This window comes from Dendronephthya gigantea, unplaced genomic scaffold (genome assembly GCF_004324835.1).
Source record: "Dendronephthya gigantea isolate DGI-Jeju-01 unplaced genomic scaffold, DenGig_1.0 000055F, whole genome shotgun sequence".
Lineage (NCBI taxonomy): Eukaryota > Metazoa > Cnidaria > Anthozoa > Malacalcyonacea > Nephtheidae > Dendronephthya > Dendronephthya gigantea.
In genome coordinates this window covers 1,277,826-1,284,670 of record NW_021163065.1, presented here as the reverse complement: position 1 = coordinate 1,284,670, position 6,845 = coordinate 1,277,826, and the positions used below count along the sequence as shown (strand labels likewise).

Below are 6,845 nucleotides of genomic sequence, written 5' to 3'. Positions count from 1 at the left end.
GTTTTACTTTTACTGCCAGATGATCGTTTTACTCTGTCCATAGTGCTATAACTCTGTCATGTATATATATAGGAAATAATTTTTCCGTTTAATACCAGTTGCTGGTTGTTCAAAAGCTAGTTAACTTTATAACCTGTTGCTCGTGTTAGCTTTATATATAATTTTTTACCTTTACTGCCAGATGATCGTTTTAGTCTGTCCATAGGCCATAACTTTGATATATAGAAGACAATTTTTCTGTTTAATACCAGTTGCTGGTTGTTCAAAAGCAAGTTAACTTTATAACCTTTTGCTCATGTTAGCTTTATATAAAATGTTTTACTTTTACTGCCAGATGATCGTTTTACTCTGTCCATAGTGCTATAACTCTCTCATGTATATAAATAGAAGACAATTTTTCTGTTTGATACCAGTTGCTGGTTTTTTAAAAGCAAATTAACTTTTTAATGTGTTGCTCATGTTAGCTTTATATATAATGTTTTACCTTTACTGCCAGATAATCGTTTTAGTCTGTCCATAGTACATAACTCTGTCATTTATAGAAGACAATTTTTCCATTTAATACCAGTTGCTGGTTGTTCAAAAGCAAATTAACTTTATAACCTGTTGCTCATGTTAGCTTTATATAAAATGTTTTACTTTTACTGCCAGATGATCGTTTTACTCTGTACATAGGCCATAACTCTTTCATATATAGAAGACAATTTTTCTGTTTAATACCAGTTGCTGGTTGTTCAAAAGCAAGTTAACTTTTTAATGTGTTGCTCATGTTAGCTTTATATATAATGTTTTACCTTTACTGCCAGATAATCGTTTTAGTCTGTCCATAGGACATAACTCTTTCATATATAGAAGACAAATTTTCTATTTATTACTAGTTGCTGGTTATTCAAAAGCAAGTTAACTTTATAATCTGTTGCTCATCTTAGCTTCATATAAAATGCTTTACTTTTACTGCCAGATGATCGTTTTACTCTGTCCATAGTGCTATAACTCTGTTATGTATATATATAGAAAATAATTTTTCCATTTAATACCAGTTGCTGGTTGTTCAAAAGCTAGTTAACTTTATAACCTGTTGCTCATGTTAGCTTTGTATATAATGTTTTACTTTTACTGCCAGATGATCATTTTACTCTGTCCATAGTGCTATAACTCTGTCATATATACAAGACATTTTTTCCCTATAATACCAGTTGCTGGTTGTTCAAAAGCAAGTTAACTGTTGCTCATATTAGCTTTGTATATAATGTTTTACTTTCATTGCCAGATAATCGTTTTACTCTGTTCAGGGCATAACTCTTTCATACATAGAAGACAATTTTTCTGTTTAATACCAGTTGCTGATTGTTCAAAAGCAAGTAAACTTTATAACTCTGTCATTTATAGAAGACAATTTTTTCGTTTAATATACCAGTTGCTAATTGTTCAAAAGCAAGTTAACTTTATAACCTGTTGCTCATGTTAGCTTTGTATATAATGTTTTACTTTTACTGCCAGATGATCATTTTACTCTGTCCATAGTGCTATAACTCTGTCATATATAGAAGACAATTTTTCCCTATAATACCAGTTGCTGGTTGTTCAAAAGCAAATTAACTGTTGCTCATATTAGCTTTGTATATAATGTTTTACTTTCACTGCTAGATGATCGTTTTACTCTGTTCACACCATAACTCTTTCATACATAGAAGACAATTTTTCGATTTAATACCAGTTCCTGATTGTTCAAAAGCAAGTAAACTTTATAACCTGTTGCTCATGTTAGCTTTGTATATAATGTTTTACTTTTACAGTAAAAGTTAAAGTAAAAGTTTTACTGTCAGATGATCGTTTTACTCTGTCCATAGGCCATATATAACTCTTTCATATATAGAAGACAATTTTTCTATTTAAAACTAGTTGCTGGTTGTTCAAAAGCAAGTTACTTTTATAATCTGTGGCTCTTTTTAGCTTCATATATAATGTTTTACTTTTGCTGCCAGATGATCGTTTTACTCTGTCCATATAGTGCTATAACTCTGTCATGTATATAAATAGAAGACAATTTTTCTGTTTAATACCAGTTGCTGGTGTTTAAAAGCAAGTTAACTTTTAATGTGTTGCTCATGTTAGCTTTATATAATGTTTTACCTACCTCTGCCAGATGATCGTTTTAGTCTGTCCATAGGACATAACTCTGTCATTTATAGAAGACAATTTTTCCATTTAATGCCAGTTAATAGTTGCGAAGCAGCTTTCAGCTTGATTAAGCAAGAACAATGACAGGAACCTTTAGTAATTAGCGGTTAATATGACGCGGTAGCAAGTTCCGATTTAAAGCCTGCAAACTTTGCGTAAATCACTGCTTTCGCTCAGTTGGTTCTGTGCATTTGTCAAGCACAGTCGCACTTAAAATTCGTGTCGTAAAGTACAAAATAAGGTACTCGTTTATAAGTATTTCGTAGTCGCACCAATAGTGGATATTGTGGTTTGCGCATCGCCTCGACAAGCGGGACTGTTATGTAAGTTTATTTTTTCAATTGTTTTAGTTTGTGTATAGTTCTTTGTTAACGTATAGTTTTAGCAATTTGCATGACTAGAGTGGAATGATTGCCTTGTTTTAGAACGCATGATGTCCATCTCGGTAAATCTTTAGTATTAGTGCATGTAAGCCAATAAGCTTCTTATTAACTAAGTGGATTGTTATATTCTTTAATAATGCATGAGTTTAGTTTTTCATACATTTGTTATTTAGTTTACGACAACTATAATCGACAACTCTATTGATCCTCGAGTAAGCTTTGTTACCTGTTCAAGACATTAAATTGTTGCCTGTAAAATATATCCTGCGTTTTGTTTCTTCGAACTTTACAATGCGACGTGTCGTAAGCAAAATCGTCATCGTTTCACATAAAGCTTGCGCTGCGGCCGTTACAGTGAAATAACACCGATTGACGAGTCGTGTTTCGTTAATTCATGATAAATCAAAACCTGAGATGTCCACAGATGAGAATAAGCCCGTTTCGGATCCATGTACTCAAGAAAATTTCGAATCATGTGACCAACAACGTGGAGAAGTTGGCACAGAAAATCGTTCAACTAGAAAACCAACCAACTGCGTCAAAGGAAAACCAAAACATTGTTTACCCGGCCACTGGCAATGAAATTGGCAATCGATTGAGGAAAGCCACGGAAAAGGGTAGGATTTACCAATTAGAACTTTTGGGCCAAAAACGCCAAAATTGTTACCGCAATTTGGCAAGCAAAATAAAATCGACACATGAGATGCTCGAAGCGGAAAGCGACTTGCGCGTGCTTGCGGAAAATCGAGATATGCTTGATACATTAAAGGATGAATCAACCATGCGCATATGGAATTGTACGATATGATTGAAAACGAGGAAGATAGATTGGCATTGTATAGTTGGTTTGACATTCGAGACCGAGAATTTACTGAGTGTAGGCTTAGATTGACAGAGCGCATACAAACGCTAGAGAGAAACTGCACTCGAGCCAATTCAATCATTTCGGCCAAGTCACAACGTTCCGAAAGCATAACGAGCTCACGTTCTGCGCAGTCTATGCGATTAGAAGCAGCCGCTAAATCAGCAAAACTACGCGTTGAGTTGGACTTTCTCGAAAAGGAAAAGGTTCGTGCCGACTTCAGTTGCTTAAGGAAGTCGCAATTGCAGAAGCTAAAGAACAAGCCTATAAGCATATTATAGAGGAGGATCAAATGTCAGAACCTAACGTGTGCGAACGTCCGTTAAGCGAAGATATAGATACAAAGCCTGACCTAACTCACCTAAATTGTCCTCTCCGCATTTGTTTGCACTGGTCAAACAACGTAATGGTTGTAGTAATAACAATCAAATAAAACCCGAACTTCAGAGACCAATTTTAAAAACACCCACGCAGCCTATGACATCTAATCCTGTAACGCCGACGCAAACCTACCCTCCGGTAATGAACACTTTACAGCAATTAGTTGAAGTGCAAACGAAACAAGCTTTGCTAAGTGCCCTTTTAACCAAGCAACACGTAACCAACCGCCTACCAGTTAAGGAACCACCTACCTTTAATGGCAATGTATTGACTATGACTATCCTGCGTTCACTACGGCATTTGACTCTATAATTTGTGATAACATTTCAGCAGTCTTTACTTTCTGAACAAGTACACTACCGGGCAGGCTAATGATGTGGTGAAAGGTTTCCTAGCGGTTAATTCGGATGACGCATATAAAGAGGCTCGAAAATTGCTTGATGAAAACATATAAGTCACAATTACGTAATTGGCTCCCTATTAAGGATGGCGATAGCGCTGGAGTACAGACATTTTCAGACTTTTTAATTTGTTGCAAGGAAGCCGTAAAGGCTGTAGGGTCGGCAAACGAGCTCGACTTGAGTCATACGTTAACCCATTAAGTGGCATTGCGCCCCCATGCGCCCTGGAATTGGCAAGTGGGTAAGTGGCATTGCGCCCTGAGCGACGCTGTATTTCTATTGGTCAAATATGAAAAACATGCATTGTTTGTTGCCTAGCAACTGATACCTATAAAATCCCCCGAATCCGCTCTTTCAAATGAGACCTCGTGCAAGCTTGTACAAGTAATATTGTCCAAGTTACGAGTGTTTTAAACCGTGCTTTTGCGAAAAAAATTGAAATATGGCTGAAGCGCTTCGTATGTTCGATAGTAGCGAAGAAGAAGAAGATTTCGAGGGCTTTTTGATCGACGAAACGGTTGAAGAGACACGGCCAATCGCAGCGGGAACATCGGCGATTACGTGGCGAGAAATAGCGGGCGAGTCAGACGAAGAAGAAGAAGATTTTTTCGGTTTTTCGGACATCGAAGTAGAAGAGATTGAAAGCGAGAGCGATAGCGAGAGTGATAGTGAGATAAGTAGCGACGATTTTATTGATATTTTTGAATGGAAAGATAGTTTAAGTAGTGTAAATGTTGAAGACTTCACTGCCGACTTTGGTCCTTGTCATGGGTTGGGTCAAGATGCTACCCCTAAAGACTTTTTCGACTTGTTTTTCGGCATGAATTTCTTGATCATGTTGTGCATGCTACTATTTCCTATGCTCGTTCAAAAGGTGACCAAAATTTTTCGACCGACCGCGATGAGATGTCTGCATTTTTTGGATTGAACATTTTAATTGGCATCAACCGCCTACCCAGAATCAGTCTCTACTGGGATTCAGATATATTTTTGGGAAATCCTGGCTTCAAAACTACAATCCCTTTGAGACGGTTTTGGATTTTGAAAAAGTATTTTCACATTTCGGACCCGCGGCAAGAAAACGCAACCGATAAACTTACAAAAATTCGGCCTCTGATTTCAAAGCTCGAAAACGCTTTTCAAAATGCTTATGTACCAGGAAAAAAATTTCGATTGACGAAGGTTTGGTGAAATTCAATGGTCGTTTATCTTTCAAGCAATATATGCCTAAAAAGCCAAACAAATTCGGTATTAAAGTTTGGATGTTAGCCGATTCGGATACCTACTACGTGCCGCGTTTTCAAGTTTACTTAGGTAAACAACAAAATGACAACGAAAATGATGCGGAAAAGGCGCAAGGTCTCGTTTCAAAGTCGTTGATTTTCTGGGAAAACCCTACTTTAATGATTACCGACATTTCTTTTTCGATAATTATTTTTCTTCGATCTCCCTGCTTCAGCATTTGTTGGAAAACAAAACTTACGCATGCTCGACCTTGCGCCACAACAGGAAGAACTTTCCTGTCGATTTTAAAAACATAAAACTCAAGCGAGGTGAAATTAGAACTAGGCAAAATGGTAATTCGGTTTGTTTGGTTTGGCAAGATAAGCGCTTAGTTACGATTCTTTCGACCAATGTCGATCCCGAGCCCCAAGTTTTCGGCCCTTTGGATGAGCGCACTGGAAAAACAAAAGCCGTGCCGGAAGAAGAACGCAAAAAACCCGCCGTCATATCTGTTTACAATAAGTATATGAACGGCGTGGACGTAAACGACCAATATAGGAGCTACTACCCTGTCGGATCTCCATCAAAAAAATGGTGGAAGTATTTGACTTGGTTTTTCGTTAATATTTCAATCGTAAACGCGTATATTCTCCAAAATTTGCAGACTGATCGACGTAATCGATTGAAACACTTAGAGTTTCGGCTTGCCCTGGCAAGGCAACTTATTTCGACCTATAACGGCTACAAGAGAATTTCTAGCGGTCCGACTAGCCGTAAAAAAAAAGAAACTCCTGTGGGTCAAAATGTCAAAGGCCATAGTTTAGTGAAGTCTTCAGAGCGAAAAGAGCGTGTGTGATGTGTGCGAAAGTTGGAAGAAAGCGTGCGTCGGGTAGAACTTTTGAGAGCGTTTATAAATGTGCTCAATGTAATGTAAACCTTTGTAGATTAAGAGCTTGTTTTAATGAATGGCATGAATAAATTTAGTCTAATCTATAGACAAAATCTTCTATGGTTTTTATCTTGTTTTAAAAAAATAAATAGTTTATATAAAAAACAAAAAACTGGCCTTTTGCCAGGCAGTTGCCGAAAAAAGAAGCCCTGAAATGCAGTTCTTCTGAAAGCCGCGTTATAGCACGCTAGTAAAATCTCAGTATTTTTCCCTCAGAGGCTTACTTATTTTACTCAAATTTATATTATATCAATGATGAATTTTCTGTTAATATAATGAGCTCAAAATCAGTGTTAGACAACCTATATTTATAGGTCAATTTCGGCTATAAATATTTTTTTCTTTGGTGCAAAAAACTATGCCTCAGAAGTCACAAAATAATTTGAAGCAAGTCAAAAATCAACTCTTGAAAAAAACCTTTTTTTGATTGTTTAGCAATGCAAAATCTTTTATATTTAAAATCC

At 36.6% G+C, this 6,845-nt stretch overlaps 1 pseudogene; it reads left to right on the top strand.

Moving 5' to 3' along the window:
* Positions 1-4,650: 4,650 nt before the first annotated feature.
* LOC114529259 lies at positions 4,651-5,741 on the top strand (annotated as a pseudogene).
* Positions 5,742-6,845: the final 1,104 nt, after the last annotated feature.